Source organism: Dinoponera quadriceps, unplaced genomic scaffold (genome assembly GCF_001313825.1).
Source record: "Dinoponera quadriceps isolate SergipeBrazil2010 unplaced genomic scaffold, ASM131382v1 scaffold519, whole genome shotgun sequence".
Lineage (NCBI taxonomy): Eukaryota > Metazoa > Arthropoda > Insecta > Hymenoptera > Formicidae > Dinoponera > Dinoponera quadriceps.
The window spans coordinates 40,674-61,062 of NW_014554643.1; the positions used below are offsets into that span (position 1 = coordinate 40,674).

Sequence of the window (20,389 nt, forward strand, 5' to 3'; positions counted from 1 at the left end):
CCCAAAAGATGGGAGAAAGTAGTGGCCAGTGATGGACAATACTTTGAGTCATAACTTTATCTCCATTTTTTTACAATAAAGCCTCAAATTAAAAAAAAACGGCGAAAGCAAAGTTGTACACCTAATAGATATTTTATGTATTCGCACCATTAGCATGGTAACGGCCAAAAAATTATACGTTTCGGGAACAGTAGTTGCATTAGAACTATTGGGAGTACAAATTAGTTTGGCCCGTTTTTTGTGGTCAAAAATGCATTTATTTCAGAACAAAATGAGTGAATAGATTAATCAAAGTATTGTCCATCGATGGCTACTATTTTTTCCCACCTCTCAGGCAACTTTCGAATTCCATGTCGAAAAAATGTCTCGTCTTTTGAGGTGATCCAAGTTATGAGCCAATTTTCGATTTCTGCGAAAGAAGTGAACCGGTGACCTGCCAAATCGTGCTCGATCCGTCGGAACGACCAGTAATCAAAAAGAGCAATGTCCGGCGAATACGGCGGGTGCGGTAAAATATCCCACTTGAGCGTTTCCAAATAATTTTTTATGACTTTTGTGATATGAGCGTTATCATGCAGAAGAATAACTTGGTCATGTCTTTGCTCGTATTCCGGCCGTTTCTCTCGTAATGCACGGCTCAAACGAATCAATTGTAGCCTATACCAATGGCCCGTAATGGAATTGCCAGGTTGTAGTAGCTCATAGTATACAACACCCTTTTTTTGGCTGTCCAGAGCAAGGCTTGCCTTCAACGCTGAAATCACCATTCTTGAAACGTCGAAACCATTCCCTACATGATTTATCAGTTGGGGCATTGTCACCATAAACTTCTACAAACATTCGATGCGCTTTAGCTGCACTTTTCTTCCAATTAAAGCAGAAAACTAAAACCTCCCGCAAATGCTGCTTAGTTAACACAAAATTTGACATATTCAACACAGTAAAAAACAGGGGTTTTGTATGAAACTCAAAGCGATATAAACTGAATATTATTGACAGATGTCTAACCTCCCTGAAACTACCGAAATCAGTTGTCACTATGAAACATTCATAACAGCCAGAGTCATCTTTTGAAAACGGACTGAACTAATTTGTATTCCCAATATTTATATCGCCTCTTGTACTATTTTTGAAAGATTTGTTACTTTGCTAGACAATGAATTCTATGAGCTCTTCCGAAAAGAAAATTTGAAATGTTTCGAGAATAGATGATTTCCTAGTTATATTTGTTTTGATTTCACTATTCTAATCATCAAATTTGTAAATTGTAGGTTGAAAATCTGTGTCCGGAAAATGTGGTTTTACGTTTTGTTTGCTTTGGTGCTATTATCTTCTGATTCCTATGAAGAGAATGAAAGGCAACGTTTTTTCAATTTACATTTGTAAAAAGGAACAGGCATTTAAAAATCACTTGTTTCTTAAAAATTAGAATTATCTGGTGTATCATGTTTGCATGTTTTTCTGTTCATTTTCTTATTCCAATGTTTCACTCTAGGGATGAAACAAAAAAAATTACTGTAAAATTAAAATTTAAATTGTGGAATGAGAAGCGATATGGAACGACTCGATGAGGTGAGAATAATTACCACAGTACGAAGTGATGTCTTCAGAATTCGTTTATTGTCTGCTCCGGACGATGCGAACAACGGAGCGCGTGCTTCCACTCCCTCTAACTTCCCTTCTTTTAATATTTCGCTAATATTAAATATTTAAATAGCAGGTGACTAACGAAATATGTACCAGCAAAATTAGCATTCACTCTCGTCTAACTGAGATAAGATCTATCAGAATAAATATCGATAAAATTTTCAGGACTCCTTTAGGCGCCCTCCGTGTCAGAAAGCCAAACTGCGTCGAGCGCCTATAGGCGCTCTCAGTATCACAAACGAAAAATTTCTAAACGCCTATAGGTGTCCACAGTAGCCTAGGGATTAAATGAGACAGGAAATCGGAACTCGGAAAACCTACCTCCGAGAACACAGGCGTCCTACCGGGTTGGTCTTGTAGAAACTCAAGACCCGCCGTCCTACAAAGAAATTGTAAAAGTGATAGGTAAGCTAAGGAATAATAAAGGGATGTGATGGAATTCCGACTGAGCTAATTAAGTTTGGAGGAAAACACATATTCTCCTCTATGCATGAATTAATCTCGGATATATAGACACATGAAAGGATGCCGAGGGAAAGAGAAATTGCTGTATACAAGGTCTGCTAAAAGTCCCGAAACGACTAATTATTTAAAAAAAATGTTTGCAGCAATAGTTGTAGGGTTTAAAAAAAGCTATCATTCGATATTGATAATTGTTTGGCCTTAGAATGATCTTGAAAAGCGTTCTTATGATCAATATAAAAATCTTAAATGAAACTCCTTAGTTTTCGTTACATATTTTTATAGCTGACTTGTGCATCCATTATACACAAAGGGAGATACCCATTGCGAGAATTACAAGAGTATAGCGCTACTAAGCGCAGGCTACAAGATTTTAGCAAACATAATATGTGACAGGATCCATCCATATCTCGAGATGATCATTAGTAAGTATCAGTGTGGCTTCATGAGAGATAAATCTACAAGGTTTTTCAACAAAAGTGTTCGAAAAAGTGAGGTTAGTTTTCACATGTATTTCATTGACAGCGACAAACAAACTAGACAGCTGACAAGTAGAAAGTAGTAAGTTTTTAACCATGGAAAGATACACATTACAGCAACGCATTCAGATTGTTCAATTGTATTATGAAAATGGACGATCAAATAAAAATGTATTTCGTAAATTGCATAAATTTTACACTCCACAACATCGTCCATCTGAGCAACATATTGGTCGAATTATTGCCAAATTTGAATCCACTGGATCAGTAGAAGACGTAAAAACAACAACACGCTGTCGTCCAGCCAGATCACAGGAGAATATTGATGCTGTCAGTAAGAGTGTTGTCGATGACCCAAACACATCGATTCCACGCCGTTCTCAACAATTGGGTATCTCTAAAACATCATTATGGCGTATTTTGCAAAAAGATTTGTCTTTAAAAGCATATAAAGTTCAACAGGACGGAGCTACGTGCCATACAGCCCGAGAAACATTGGATTTACTGAATCAGACCTTTCCGCAGCGCATAATTTCCAGAAACAGTGATGTCAATTGGCCACCCAGATCATGTGATTTGACGCCCCTGGATTATTTTCTTTGGGGCTACGTTAAAGAGCAGGTCTATAAGAATAATCCCACAACGATTCCGGAATTGAAAGATGAAATTTGTCGTGTCATCGGTGAGATAGAGCCCACAATGTGTGAACATGTGATTAAAAATTTTGACAAAAGAATCGTGGTCTGCAAAAAATTACGAGGCGGTCATTTGTCCGATATCCTTGTGCACACATAAACTTACTACTTCCTACTTTACAAATAAAAAAAAATTAATTTGATTCCAATGATAATTGTGTGTTTTATTTAACTTTAGTTTCGAACACTCTTGTTGAAAAACCCTGTATAATTAATCAAGCACATTTTCATGATAAGATAAATTCTAAAAATAATTAAAAAAAACGACGATAGCTAGAAAAAAAATGTACGACATCTCCACCTTTCATCTCTTCGTTGATTTCAAGGCAGTGTACGATTCTATTAAGAGAGATGAACTTTATGCAACAATGACAGAATTTGGAATACCAAAAGAACTGATAAGAATGACTAGGATGATAATATATTGCGTCCGAGAAAGAGTGAAAGTGGAGGGAGACACCTCACGAGAATTTGAGATCACAAGAGACCTCAAGCAGAGAGATGGCTTATCCTGCATCGATATAACCTTTGAAAAAATGGTAAGATTGGCGAGTGTAGTAAATGATGGCCATATTCAATACCATACGCAATAAGTCTATTTAGATCTTGGGCTATGCCGATGACCTGGATATTGTGCTACCAGATCAAGTCCTATCAGATGTCAATATTTTTAAGACATTAATTAGACCAGTCCTCAGGTACGGATCAGAATGTTGGACACTCACATAGACGGATGAAAGAAATCTAAGAAGTGCCCCGAGAAGATTTTTCTCTCAAATCTTAAAAAATATCTGCGGCCTTGTATGTGAGGAGGGGGGTGAATGGAAAAAGAGGTACAATGAGAAACTCTATGAAATATATAAGGACCTAAACGTCGTTAAATATATCACTCTTGCGAGGTTGAGGTACATTGGACATATCTATAGAAGATCTGATGATGAACTGATTAAGCGAGACCTAAAACCATAGAAACCAGAGAGCAACAGAAAAAAAGGGCAAACCGAAAATGCACTGGTATTGTCGGAGATATGTGTAGATTGCAAATATCCAATATCCAATTAGAAGCAAAAGAACAAGGACCGCTGGAGCGAGTCGAGACTCATCCCATCCCAGGTTATAGCGCTAATGATAATGATGATGATTGCTCCTTCGAATTAGTACTTATTCCGATCTTTGCAAAACTTCCTTAATGGTAAAACATTCACTTTATTGAAGGACTGTAAAAACCACTTTCAGCCACTTCCTCGCTAAGAAAACGCTCAAGTTTTACGTGCGAGGAATTATGCAGCTGCTCAAAAGATGGCAAAAGATTATAGAAAACAACGGCACTTACATTACTGATGAAATTGTTTTTAAATAGAAATAAACTTCCTCCAATTTTGAACTAAAAATACACTTTCTTTCCAATCCAATAGCAGCGGTCCGCCGTGACTGTTTCACTCATTTCAGCAGCTAATAATATAATACACATTTTCAGTTCTACTACATACAGAGCAAAACCTTGGCGTGAATGGGGCTTTGTAATGGATTTCGCCAGTTAGCCAGAACCTATCTAGGATTTTCTGCGTTTAGAGTTATTATATAGGATCCATTTTTCATCATCCATAATGATTTGGTATAAAAAAATCCGTTTGTTTGAACTAACTTAGCAAAGACAGTGCGGTGTTATACCAGCGCGTTTTATTCTCAGTTAATTCATACAACATCTATTTTTCTTCCTTCTGAATTTTTCCCATGATGCAAACCCATTTGATGTAAACGATCGGAAATGTTTTTTGGCTGACTTCCAACTATTACGCAAATTCTTTTTGAGTTTGCACTGCGTTTTGATTAACAATGCTTGCAGTTGGTCCAATTCAAACTTGACGGTTCGTCCAGAACATGGTTGATCTTTCAGATCTAAATTTCTGTTGCGAAATTTTTTGTATCAATTTTTACATATTGCATGACTTACAGCATTATCACCATATGCAGTACAAATCATTTTGGCAGCTTCAGCAGCAATTTCCTTGAGATGAAATGCTAGGTGGATGGAATATCAAATATGCTCTTTGATTGTAGTTATCATGAACAATACTGACTTTTAAAGTATGTCGCTTGCTCCGCCATGTCACATTAATGTCAACAATTCAAAATTACAAAAAGGCAGGAAAATATTTTGATTTCAAATGTTACTCTGATCGATGCAAAACTTAAAACTAAGAACTTTCTACTACTAATATGTATGCAAGATGTCCCATTTTAAATGACAACCTCAAATTCTTGAACAATCCATTTAAAAGTAAAAAGGTTTTATATAAAAATTGGAGAGTTTAAAGAATCTATTTACTGATCAGTTTGACCGTAGGAGGCGTTAAGGTCAAATAAAGATCAATTTAATTTTTTTTCAATGGAATCATATAGTTTTTTTAACAAATCGATTCCTCTGCTCATTCTGTGTATAAAAATACTAAGATAAGTTAATCGAAAAATGAATATTTTTCGAGGTATTTTATTGTTTATTGTGATATTTTTCAATACAAGATATAAAATATCTTATAAAGCATTCACTTTTCGATAATATTATCTTAACATATTTCAACATAATAATATGAGAGTAATCTATTACTGATATTAATCATTGCATATTGGTACATCAATGTATTTGTAAAATATATGAATTAATTTTTTTAAGGTTTCTCTATGTGTGCTTACAGCGGTTAATTCCACCGGTCATTTTATGTCCAAAAATGTTAAGGTGATGTCGAAAACTGAATACTTTATGCATTTCATATCTTGTATTGAAGAGTATTAAAATAAAAAGTAAAATATCATTGTTCAAAAGATATTTAAAGTCATTATTTAAAATAATATATCCTGTGTGTGTGTGTGTGTCTGTGTGTGTATGTGCGCGTTTGCGTGCATGCGAGTGCGTAGATTAAATGTTTTATGTTAAATAATGGAAAGATATTCTTTTATAAGAAAATATATTTTCTTATATAATAATTTATATACTATAGTTGTAATAGATTACATTGGATGTCTGAGAATGGGGAAACTTGTGTGCAGATAAAGCGGATTAAACTGAACAAAAATTTTCTACTATTTTGCGAATTTCGCAATAATTATTAAAGGGACGTTGGAGCGACTACAGAACTCCAACAGGAGAATCAATAATAAAATCATAGATAATATTACGTTACGATGTTATTGATCTCGTTAAACATGCTTGTGCACGAGAAACAGAGAACGAAAACAATTGATAGTCAGTTTTTATCCAACTAAATTTCTTGCTGTTACGTTCGTATGAACAATGCATTGATGTATTCACATATTAAAACAGAACAGAGTAGCGCTTTTAATAGAAAATTTCAAAATTATATAATACTCTTTTTCAGTCTACTATCCCGATAATTTCATACACGTTAACACTAGATTTTCAGGCAAACTTTTTTTAAATTAGGTTTCTAAGCTAATTCTAATAGTTGAATAATATATTATAGCGCTGTTTGTATTCCGAGTTTTCCTTTATTCGCAGAATTTGTATAAAGCAAATATTATCTTTTGACAGCTATAGACGCTATATTGAAATAAAAACTAACGAAGTGAACTACAATTCTTAAAAGGTCAGACCAATAACATTCTAGAAAAAGCCTATTTTTAGAAATTAATTTTACAAAAATGAAATAACCGATTATTTTGTAACATTGCATATTTATTATAAATAATAAATTATCTATGAGGGTGAATCAAATATAAACGAACCTTTTGCAAAAAAACCATATATTTTTCAAAATCAATTCTAATTTACATTTTTCTTATTTTTCTACTTAGTCCCCCATCTTATCTATATACTTCCTCCAACGGTCTGGTAATATTTAATCCAGGTATTATAAAAAGTTTGCGGACGTGTATCAAACCAATTGCACACGAACTGCTGCACCTCCTCGTTCGTTGTGAAGCGTCCACCAAGGGCTTCCATGAGTGGCCCAAACATATGGAAGTCGCATGGTGACAGGTNCTTATTTATATACTTCCTCCAACGGTCTGGTAATATTTAATCCAGGTATTATAAAAAGTTTGCGGACGTGTATCAAACCAATTGCACACGAACTGCTGCACCTCCTCGTTCGTTGTGAAGCGTCCACCAAGGGCTTCCATGAGTGGCCCAAACATATGGAAGTCGCATGGTGACAGGTCTGGGCTGTAGGGTCGAGGACAGCCTTCTTCTAGGACAGCCCAGTGCATATCGACCAATTTTTGTTGTGTTACTGCTACGGTGTGAGGTTTGGCGTTGTCATGGAGAAGCAACACACTTCTGATCGGAATGCCGCGCTTTTTTGATCGATAGATAGCTCGAACTTGGCTGAGAAGATCACAATAATAGGCAGCATTAATGGTCCGATGTTCTTGAAAAAAATCGACCAGCAGAACGCCATTACAGTCCCAGAACACTGTGGCCAAAACTTTCCCTGCAGACAACCTTCTTCGCTTTCACCGGTATACCCTCGCCAGTCTTCCGTCACTCTATACTGGCTCTCTTTGATTCATGGGTGTAATAATGGACCAAAATCTCATTGCACGTGACGATTTTTTCCAAAAAAGCGTCATCTTTCTTGTACCTCGTTAGGAGCCTCCGAGAAATTTCAAACCGCACGACTTTCTGTTCTGCATTCAGCAACTTTGGAACCCAACGAGCCGACACTTTTCGAAATCCCAACTCATTGCAAATGATTGATTGCAAACTTCCATAGCTGATCTAAAGTTCCTGAGAGATTTCAAAAACAGCTAGGTGCTCGTCGCCTTCGATGAGTTCTCGAACAACCTCGGTGTTTTGCGCTGTGATGCTGGTGCAGGGACGGCGCGGGTGGACAATGTTTTCAACACGCTCCCGTCTTTTTTTAAATTCGTTACACCACTGCTTCACCCGAGCCCATGAAAGGGTTCTTTCCCCGAACTGTGAGAGTAAACAGCGCCGAATTTCAGCAGCATTTACATTGTCGTTGACGAGAAACTTAATAACACGTTGTGCATCTGCCGGGGTGTACCTCTTTCTCGCTCATTGTGATTGCTGCTGAGAGTAAAAAGCACGTGGCGCGCCAACGTTATTATTGCCTCCCTCCACTGTCCAAAACGTTGCAGACCCTTCACGTCGCCGACGGGCGCGTAATTTAAAAAGGCTCGTTTATATTTGATCCACCCTCATAAATTATTAGGTGGTAAACTTAATTCCTGCGGCTCACAGTTAGATGACGTTAGTTGTAGGTGTAATTTATTTTGACATCTGAAACTGGCTGCATTTTAGAGGTTAGACATTTGTCAATAAAATTCAGTGCGAAGAGATTCATTTAAGCGAGCAGTGCTATTTTTTCTTTTGATTAAATATGGAACGCGATAAGTTGTTTATTCGACATGTGCTGCTTCATTACTTTGACTTGAGAAAAACTGCAGCTGCAGCTCATAAATTGCTTTTCGAAGTTTATGGCAATTATGCTCCATCGGAAAGAACATGCCAAGTATGGTTTCAGGGATTTAAGATTGGTGATTTTGATGTCAATTATAAAGAACGCTCAGGCCAACCGAAAAAGTTTGAAGACACCGATTTGCAGGCATTATTGGACGAAAACTCTACTCAAACGCTCCAAGAATTGTCTGCAGCATTAAATGTTACTCCGATGGCTGTTTCCAAACGTCTACATGCAATGGGAAAAATTCAAAAGGAGGGAAAATGGGTACCACACGAATTAACCGCAAATGCCATTGCGAATCGCTTAAACATCTCTATTTCTCTGCTCGCCAGGCAGAAAAAGAAGAGTTTTTTGTGGCGCATAGTGACTGGCGATGAAAAATGGATATACTTCGATAATCCTAAACGAAGAAAATCATGGGTAGACCCTGGCCAACCATCGACATCCACACCAAAGAGAAATATTCATGGCCACAAAGCAATGCTTTGCGTTTAGTGGGATATGCAGGGCGTCGTTTATTATGAGCTATTGAGACCGAACGAAAGTATCATGGGGGATCGATATTAATCACAATTAAACCGTCTGAATGAAGCATTGTTGGAAAAAAGGCCAGCAGTAGCTAGCAATCGACGTAAAGTCATGCTTTTGCACGACAACTCTCGACCACACGTTGCCAAAGCCGTCAAAGAAACACTGATGCAGCTCGAGTGGGAAGTTCTCCCGCACCCAGCGTATTCACCAGACTTAGCTCCTTCGGACTATTACTTGTTCCGGTCGATGCAGCACGGCTTGGTGGATACACACTTCAGAAATTACGAGGATGTGCGAAAATGGATCGACGAATGGATTGCATCAAAAGACCAATCGTTCTATCGTCGCGGAATCTACGCGTTGCCCGAAAGATAGGAAAAATGTATAGCTAGCGAGGGAAAATACTTCGATTAATGTATTTTTTGCTTTTGATATCGAAATAAATGAGTTTTTTAAACAAAAAACCGCAGGAACTAAGTTTACCACCTAATAGTACCAAATTTTTTAACAGTTACAAAATATTCTGTTGAAATCTTTAATTAAATGCATTTAGTAAGTATTACCAGTCTTTTGTTCAGTGTATGTAGCCGGAAACGGCTAAGAATAGTTTGCCTAAGAAATCCTGGTGAATTTTGGCACTTCGACATCCTCTTAAGAAATTAGACATTATTATTAAATGAGCCCATACAACACAATGTTTAAAATCGGGTCATAAGATATCTTTAAGTCTTTAAAACGCCTTATGACCAAATTGTAGACATTGTGCTGAGAATATGCGGGAAACGATAGGACGATCTCTATAAACAATATTTTATTCAAGATCTCGGTTCGAATTTGTATTAATAATCTATATTAATGATCTTTGAATGGTGAATAGTAATAGTGGATAGTAGAAATGTACAATTAGCATCATATACTGCCTGTTATCAGCAAATCATCAACAAATTTGCGATATCTTAACCCTTTGCACTCGAGGCCTTTTTCGCTCGCGCGAACCAGCAACTCGAGACGATTTCGGCTAAATTAGGAAAGCATTTTACAAGTACTTTAAAATCATTTATACTTAAACAAACCTATACAAATAATAAAATTTCACCAATTCATTAATTTTTATATTGAATACAACAAAATTTGATAAATATTACACTCTGTAATTAGTTTTCGTGTGATATTTCGTAAAACAATGCCCAAGATGCATCCTAGGTTTATCTGAACACGTATCACAATAATATGTTACTTCCCGTCTACCGCCAGGCGTGTTACGGTCAAAGCAAACCTTCCGGCCCTCTTTTGGCCTTTTTAGTACTATGTGAAGCTTCCCATTTAGTCGGGTTTCATCGATATGCGACGTCGACGCTTGCTCACGATGCTGGCGATATGATCCTCTCAATTGCTCGACAAGTGTTTTTAGAAATCGCAAATGGGTGAGTGGCTTTTCCCCTTTTTTGTTCTTTTCTAGTTTATAAAGAATGTAGGAATTGATTAGGCAAGTTTCCATGCTCCCACAAAAAAAGCTTACGCCACCATTTGAGCGATTTTCGCAGAAAACAATACGGGCGCCGTAGCAGCGCCGCTCGAGTTGACGTTTCAAATCGGCCGGGCGCCGTATCGGCGCCGCTCGAGTGCAAAGGTTAAATGAAATTTTGTCTGCCAGGGTCATCCCACCATATCATATGCATACGAGCACTAATATTGTTTAATAAATTCCTCAATAATTATTGTGAAATTACAAAATGATAGAGAACTTTTCAGTTTGACCTGCCCTCTCTATCTGCATACAAGTTTTATTTTTAATTGACTGATACACTGAACATTACAACAATTTAGAAATACTTATTAAAGTTTAATAAAAGTATCACTTCAAAATGATGAGTCATTTTTCTTCTTAAGTTATCATAAATTAAGCCATTTATATTAAACATAGATAACATATTATGAGGGTGGTGATGAGTAACTTGGTTTGATATTAAAGATAACAATTTAAATTTGAATTTTGTAACGTAGTTTCTTTTTCGACATAGTCCCCTCGAAGTTTAACGCACTTGCCCCAACGTTTCTCCAAGTTTGCAATTCCTTCGCAGAAGTAGATTTCTTCAAGGCCCTCAAAATACTCGTTTATGACCTCTTCATTTGACCCAAATTTTTATCCAGTCAGAAAAGTCTTGAGTTTTGGGAATAGATGGTAATTCTCACCAAACGGCCAGTCACGCGTTATCGCGTAATAGATATTTAGAGTACATAAATCCTATGTACATAATAATAAAAGCATATAAATAATATATTAACTTATTTTGAGCACAATAAAAACTAAATAAAAAATTAAAAAAATTTGACCACCACGAAATTCCAATTTTCAGCTTGACAATGAACGTGTTAATTGGTCCAAAAGTGATGCATAGTATTCTCCAGTAATGGTTTTCCCCTTCTCGAAGTAGTCAATGAAGAGAATTTTTTTCGCATCCCAAAAAACTGACGCCATCATCTTTCCAGCGGATAGAACGCATTTCGCCTTTTTGAGTTCGCTCCGTGCGGTCCACTGTTTCGATTGTTGTTTCGTTTCCGGGATATAGCGGTGAATCCAAGTTTCGTCCATGATTACAAAACGCTGCAAAAATCCGCTGGATTCTTCTTAAATACTTGCAAACAGTCGGCTGATGTTCACATGCGAATTCGTTTCTGGTGCGCTCTGGTGTGAGCCAACGCAATACCCATCTTGCGCTAAGTTTTTTCATGTATAGTTCATTATGCAAAATGAAGTAAACCCGCACAGTTGAAATGCCTGTGGCCTCTGCTAACTCGTGCACTTTTACTTGTCTATTGGCTAAAACTATATCATGAATTTTATCGATGATTTCCGGCGTTACAGCTGATTTCGAGACTACAGGACATGCATCTTCAATGTTTGTTCTGCCACGCTTGAATTCATTCATTTATTTACCCAAAGTCGAACGGTTTTATAGGAAGGGCATGAGTCATACAATGTAAAATAAACTTTCTCATGAATATCTTTCGGTGTTTTTCCTTCCAGAAAAAAGAATTAAATCACATTACGAATTCCAATTTTGTCCATTTTCCACTGTCACTCAAAACACTTCTGTTTAAACAACTGTCAAACAACAAATTACTGTCAGAATGATGTGTCGCCATAGAATATTCATCTATAGAAAGGGCACTTTATGATCACATATACACAGATGTTGCTTGGTGCCTTCTATTAGTATGCGAACCAAGTTACTTATCAAATCACCCTTGTAAAATTATTTTAAAATAATATGTGATCTACGAAACAACTTTGTGTTTCTCTTTGTTCTTTATTGGAAAGCAACCACTGATGAAATATTTTAACTTACATAATAGAAAAAATTAATAAGTTAAAATAAAAAATAATTAGTTCAAGTTCAAAACTAACCAATTTTTTAATTAACCAAGTTAATTTAAAAGTCACAAACTTTTTAATTTAACTTTTAACTGATTAACTAGTTATTATCTAATATTAAGTATAACTGATGTCGTTCACAATCACGATACACAAATATCTAGATATAATTTTGACCGGAACTGAAAAAAAAAATATCTAGATATGACGTTTGACCGGAAGTGAAAGGTGTTACCGATTAATGCAGAAAGCAATTAAAATTAGTCTTGTCGACTAAAGCAGAAAGAATTCGTAAATATCGATTAATACGTGTTTTTAATTTTCAATGGTTCTCTAATGATTTACTTCATTTCATTTTCGAATTATCTCTTACGTAAAAAATTTCAATCGTACATATTTTATGAAAACGAAATTGGGAGAACACATATGTACGTACAAGCACACGATATACTTCCGGTGAAATTCACGTGATGAAATGGAAAAAAAAATTTATCCGGAGATAACATGGATTTTACCAAGGCTGAAAATGTTTGCCTTACGTAAAGCGCAACAATCATAAATTGGCACACTTCCAGGCGCAATGCGGTATACGTGAGTAGGTGCCCGCCCTATATGGCTCATTTAACAACCCAAAAGACAGAATATATTCTTAATGACAGCAATCGTTTCACGACTATTTCTATCATCACGAATAATTGTGTCTTCGATATCTTAAAATATTTTTTGGGTAATTACAAATACAAGGTGGGCCATTTTAATCGACCCAGTCGAATATTTCGAAAACCAAGCCCGGGAGAGAAAAATTTTTCAGACAAAAGTTGTTTGGTTTCGAGGGGACCATAAGACGGTACCATTGGTTTGACCTTGAAGAATTATTTGAAAGTCACATGAAGGTCACCTCAATTTTTTTTAATGGCATCCTCTATTTTTTATTACATATTCTTACGTAGGCTAGAAAATATCACTTCATTTTCAATATGGCATATTACTTCTAGGAAATAAATAAACAATTTAAATTAATTCTAGGCAAAAAATAAGCAATTCAAATTTGTCCAAGAAATATCTACCATAACAATACGCGATAAGTAACTTGTCAAAAGTTGGAAGGAAAAAATAAATAGATATGAGAGTCGAATGAAAATTATGATATATAAAAGAAAATTATTTTCCGAAGAATCATGGGAATCATCTAGTTCGGATAATACGTGATGCTGAAAAAACTTCTTTCAAGGTTTCTATATGTCGGAATATTCAATTATCATATTCAGTTATTACGGTCTTTACTTACTCTTTTGTGATGTTCCGTCTATTTACTATAAAGTCAAGATCACTCTGAATAAATCAGCAGAATTGCATATTGAAAAATATTAATTAGAAAAAGAGGGACTCGCGGAACTCAGTTGAAAAATTGCATAGCGAAGGACAAAATTGTTTTAGAAATTATTCAAAATCATTTTAATTAACGAAACTACTGGCGGTATGATGGAAAAAAGAACTCTAATGTAGATTCAGATTTGTCGAAGAGAGAAATGCGGTAGTTAATAAACATTAATCAAGAATCAAAATTAACATCATCGGTAGGACTAAAATTAAGAGACATTTTTATTCAAATAGACATTAATTATATGCAAAATGAAAAATAATAGATGGCTACGAGGGATCGAAATTAACTTAACGAATAAAGAAAAATGTACACCTATTATAACTGCGATATCAAAGCAAACAATGACAAACGTCACAAACATATTTTAAAAAGAACTTGTATTCTCGTTACATGCACTAAACGACCATTTTTATCTATTTTATCTATTATAATATAATGGTGCTTTAACACTAGGTTTATGGGACTCGTCATTTTGACGGATTTCGGACTTCATGAGCAAAATTACAAAAACATTTTCTATTAATATTTTTCAATTTATACTGACAATTATTGGTGTAATGAGACGAATATATAACCAAATTTATTTCCCTCTCAGCCTTGCAATTTCAGAATTCTGTATGATGTATACCTATCTCTACGGATACCCGTCAAAATGACGGGTAAGCTAGTTTCATAGTTAATCGTAATAAACCGTTTTCTTTTCACGAAATTATTTTTCTGGTGACAAATGTAAAAGTAGTTAAAACGTAGATACTAAATAAAAATCATAATTCAACGGAGATATCTTTCAATGGCTTTAAATGCAATAACAACGCGCCACGGTTCGGCAAAACAAGGGATTTGTCACGTGTGCTTATCTATCAATCGTATGCGCCTAAAGCGTAAACACAAAGCGTTAGGTCCAAGACAAAGGAACGATCTGCAGTCGTTGAGTTGCAAAATGTCAAGACGTTTTAGAAAAAGTTTCAGTTAGTACGAGTAGAGACGATCGAGAAGAAAGTATTAGATTATTGTGAATATTAGCAATATCATTATAGAATTAGAGGAAAGTACTAGTTTTACTTTATTCTGACAAATCACCCTTCTTTAGACATCATGAGTAATTCAAGAAGAGATACTGAATTGTTAGAGAGAATAGTTGGTATCAGCGAAGATTGTTCAGGTACAAGCTCCGAAGAGCTCGAAATCGCTAAATCTGAAGGTGAAGATATTGAAGAATCTTCAAATAGTAGTAATGAAGAAAATTTGCAAAATATTAGGTCTAGTAAAAAGTAATCCATTATTTTTCCAATAGAGGGCTTTACTAATCTGTATCTCGCGTTGTATAAGTCTGATCGGATTACGCCAGATGGCGTTAGAAAGATAAGATTTCGTACTAAAAAAACTTCTCAGACAATTTTGTAATTGCTTGACTCAGTATTGTTTGAGCGCGAGTCAAAGATGGACACCAGCAAAAAGAAAATACGCCATATTTTACAGTTTTTCTTCGATAAAGGCGAAAACGCAAGCCAGGCGGCTAAAAATGTGAATAGTGTTTATGGTCCTGATACTGTAAGAGCCAATCACGCGCAATTTTGGTTTCGCCGATTCAGTTCCGGTAATTTTGATGTCAAAGATGCACCACGCTCCGGGAGGCCAATTGTCGAAATGTTGATAAAATAATGGAAATCGTCGAGTCCGACCGTCATGTAAGCACCGTTTCGATTGCCAAGGAGCTAAACATTGCACAAAAAACCGTTTGGAACCATTTAAATGAGGCTGGATTCAAAAAAAAAAGCTCGATGTGTGGGTGCTACACGAGTTAACGCAAAAAAACTTCATGGATCGAATTTCCATTTGCGAATCGCTGCTGAATCGCAACAAAATCGATCCATTTCTGAAGCGGATGGTTACTGGTGATGAAAAGTGGGTCAATTACAACAACGTCAAGCGAAAACGATCGTGGTCGAATCGCGATAAGCCGGCGCAAACGGTGGCCAAGCCAGGGTTGACGGTCAGGAAGATTTTGCTGTGTATTTGGTGGGATTGGCAGGGAATTATCTACTATGAGCTGCTCTCCTACGGCCAAACTCTTAATTCGGACCTGTACTGTCAACAATTGGACCGTCTGAAGGAAGCAATCGCCCAGAAGCGGCCAGCTTTGGCCAATAGGAGAGGAATTGTGTTCCATCAGGATAACGCCAGGCCACACTCATCGATAGTGACTCGCCAGAAGCTCCGGGAGCTTGGTTGGAAGGTTCTTTTGCATCCACCTTATAGTCCGGACCTGGCACCAAATGATTACCACCTGTTCCTGTCTATGGCGAATTTTTTTGCTGATGAAAAATTCGCCTCAAGAGAAGCTTGTGAAAATCGACTTTCCCAGTTTTTTGCCAATAGGGACGAGGGTTTCTATGAGAGAGGCATAATGAAATTACCTTCGAAATGGCTACAAGTTATCGAACAAAACGGTGCATATTTGACCTAAATCGGATCATTGTAACTATGTTAAATAAAGCCTCCAATTTGATACAAAAATAATGGATTACTTTTTAATAGACTTTATATATATTGTGGGAGGAAAAGGATACGTATTATCTCAGATTCAGAGTCCGATACTGAGACGAACGTTCCTGGCACATCCCAAAATGCAAGTGAAACAGAAGTTGCGGCTGACGGTACCGTGTGGCAAAAATTGGAAATAGGCAGATCCAGTGGCAGACCATCTACCTATACAATATTCAAAGACGTCGTAGGACCAATTGGCTATGCGAAACAGAATATTATGTTAGGTTGTGTAAATAGTGCATTCCAGTTGATAATAGACGGAAACATAATGCAAAACATAAAAATTTGTACCGAAGCGGAAGCACATCGAGTTTTGAAAAGGCAATGGACAATTTCAATTGCAGAATTTATATGCTTTTATAGCAATTTTGTATGCTTGGGGGGCATATGACGCACAAACAATGAAAGTTAGTTATTTATAGTCCAAGAAATGGGGCCCACCTTTCTTTACAGACGCAATGCCCTGAGACAGATTTATGGAAATTTTTAGATTCATACGTTTTGATGAAAAAATACAACGATCTCAGCGCTTACGTACAGATAAGTTTGCCCTAATATCCGAAACATGGAATAAATTTATACATAACGTCAAGCGTGTTACAAACCATATGAGAATATTTAAATTGATGAACAACTGTTTCCGACGAAAGCTCGATGTCGCTTTACGCAATATATGCCTAACAAGCCTAAAAAATTTGGCATAAAATTTTGGTTGGCAGTCGATGTCAAAATAAAATATAAATGGTTTTCCGTATTTGGGTAAAGACGAAACCCGACCTTCCACATCTTTAGGGCAATTTGTAGTCTTGAAATTGGCCGAACCGTATTTACGCCGAAGAAGAAATATAACTACGGATAATTTTTTTACCAGTATACCACTTGCAAAAAATTATTAGCAGAAAAGACAACTTTGGTTGGGACTATCCGGGCGAACAAGAAAGAGTTACCGAAACCAGCAAAAGTATGCAAAGATAAAATGACCCTGTTTTCTTCACTGCATTATAAATCAGACAACTGCATTCTCATTATTTACCAGAGTAAACCAAAAGTAAAAGTATTATTACTAAGTACAAAACATACATTTGTGACATTATGTCATCGCAAAAGTGTCCCGGAAACAATCAGATTTTATAATAAGACCAAGTTTGGCGCAGATGTAGTCGACAAAATGGCGCGCAAATACAGTGCAAAAGCAGGGTCTTTTCGGTGACCTCTTCAGATTTTTTATAATATTTTGGATTTGGAACTTATAAATTTCTGGATACTGTACAAGAAATGCACCAGTGCGAGAATATCCCGAAAAGATTTCATGTTTCAATTGGCCGAAGAGCTTGTCGGCGAATACAAGAGTATAGGGACAAGGATTCTCCTCCCATCCGTTAGCAGTTCACAACTGCGCAAATCGTGTCAAATCGGCTATTGTAACAAAAATAGAAATAAGAGTATTTGTATTAAATGTAAAAAGAACGTTTGCGGAAAATGTATACGAACAACAGAATATGTCTGCAAAAAAGTGCGCGGAATAAATGTATGAACAGTAAAAGTTAGTATAAGTTTGTGATTATTTATACAATCCTAACAGATTTAATTAACTTATATTAAGCCTGTTAAAGATTGTAATCGTTTTTAAATTAAATTAATCTTTTTTTTTTTTTTAAGAAAATACGAGGTTTCCTTTACCCGACAATTTGACGGGTGACCGTAAAGATAAGTATAAAAAAATGTCCGTAAACCTAATGTTAATAATTTACTCCAAGCACACTTTTGAAATTTTCCACTTAGGAATTATATAACCGGAATTAATGTTCGATGTAACAACATTGCTATGCAACACATATCATATGGCACAAAGTAAATAAATATAATAATTAGAAGAAATATGATAAATAGCAATGCACTATTATCTATTGGCATCTGTATTGATGGAATAACACGTGCATGTACGACGCACCGCAGTACATAAACGTATATGCGATATGCACCACCCTTCTGGCCCACATTTGCCGCTACACAAGGCTGCGCGTTCTACGTTGAAATCAATAAGCGGAAGCCGGTACTTCTGTATTCAGTCTTTCTACGTCACACTATAGTGCTTCGGACATGATTATTTTTTCTATGATTTATTTTTCACGTAACATTTATGCAATTTTATATCAATTTCTACCGAAAATTATGGATCGTCGTGCGATGTATACAAATTAAATATATACGAAGAATTGCGAAGAATTATATTTTCTATTATCTATTTTTCACGTAACATTTATGCAATTCTATATCAATTTCTAAAATGATGAATCGTCGTGCGATGTATACAAATCAGATATATACAAAGAATTGCAATGCTATCGCGAGTAATTCTTCATTATTCCTTATTAAATATTTTTAGTCTTTGTAGCTCCAAAAACAGGTTTTAAGAAATTAATATATCGGAATTATGATAAAATTAAATTGTTTTAATTACCTAGTAAATTCCAACCAACAGTAACATAATGTTACGCCCGTGTCTTGATGCCCGCGCTTTTAGCGCCCTGAACATAGCTGATTCTCTTGGCAACGAGTCGTAAACAACAGATGATCAGCGTTGACGGATAAACAACGGGTTAGAGAGATTCTCTTTGGGACGGTTGAGTCGTCGTGACGTGCGCGATGGTCTTTAACGAAAGAGAGAGCTTGAGCCTGCGAGTTACGTGTGCTTCCTTGTAAATAGTAAATACCGTTGAAGATGTTTTCTTTTTAACGTTGTCTCGTTTTATTTCCTTGCACGAGCGTAACAATAACATCAATGTTACAATTTCTCAATATCATTCAACAATTTAAATACAGTATAACGTGCGGGTTATGTAATAGTTATATTTTTAAAATTATTGATGTTATTGTTTGTTGGTGTTTATTGAATATTGTATTCTTATATACGCTATTAACACTATTTGCTATTTATATAATGTAATAGAATTACATATAACATATATGGTATATATTTATATAACGTAATAGAAATTACGATTTGATAAAGGAGTTCGTAGTAAAATAAAATTGTATTAGTATGAGATAAAATTACTATATACTTGACTCAACGAATTTAATTTAATAGAAAAAAGTTGACACACATTTTACAAGCAAAATAAAACGAAAAAATTACGGCAAACGATGTGCAAACATGTAGTCGATGTGAAATCGATCATGTACACAAACCATTGATCATAATTTTCAGATTCAATTTAAGTATTTTTAATCGAAATGAAAAATCAGAATTATAAGACTTGGAATTATGGATGTTTGACACATGTAATATAAAGTGTTTTACAACACAGGTATAAAAAATCGCAATTTAAATCAGAAATATTTCGGCTATATTATTGGGTTGGCAAATAAGTTCGTTCGGTTTTTTAATCGGAGTAGGTTTACTCGTTCTGCTATCTCTTTTCCACAGCGCTATCGCACAACGCGCTTGCGCAGCTGAAAAGCGACGTTCCACCTAACCTATTTGTAAACATACGCCGGTTAATACCAGAGTATTGTGCGTACTGCACGGTTGCAAATATGGAAGAAAAGAACGTCCATTTTCGCCATATTTTACTTTTTTATTTCAAAAAAGGCAAACGAGCTGCGGAAGTTCATAAGAAGATTTGTAATGTGTATGGGGACGATGCTTTAACAGAACGTGTGTGTCAAAAATGGTTTGCCAAATTCCGTTCTGGAGATTTTGATGTTAGTGACGCGTCCTGTTCTGGTCGTCCAGCAGAGATTGATTCAGCTGTAATGAAGAATACCGTCGACAAAAATCCATCGCAAACAGTACGAGAGATTGCTACGACACTTAA

The 20,389-nt window shown here is 35.9% G+C and overlaps 1 protein-coding gene and 1 long non-coding RNA gene across 6 annotated transcripts in view; both read left to right on the forward strand.

The window, feature by feature from the left end:
- LOC106740586 (carbohydrate sulfotransferase 11) overlaps nucleotides 1–20,389 on the forward strand; it is a 66,347-nt gene that overhangs the window by 17,279 nt on the left and 28,679 nt on the right. The gene's annotated exons all lie outside the window — the stretch shown is intronic.
- On the forward strand, nucleotides 1,821–4,568 carry LOC106740588. Of its 2 annotated transcripts, XR_001374094.1 has the most exons (5): nucleotides 1,821–2,052; nucleotides 2,395–2,534; nucleotides 3,610–3,822; nucleotides 3,982–4,116; nucleotides 4,210–4,568. It is a non-coding gene; the product is annotated as an uncharacterized LOC106740588 (long non-coding RNA). The 2 variants fall into 2 exon arrangements; XR_001374093.1 differs by having other exon boundaries at nucleotides 3,982–4,568.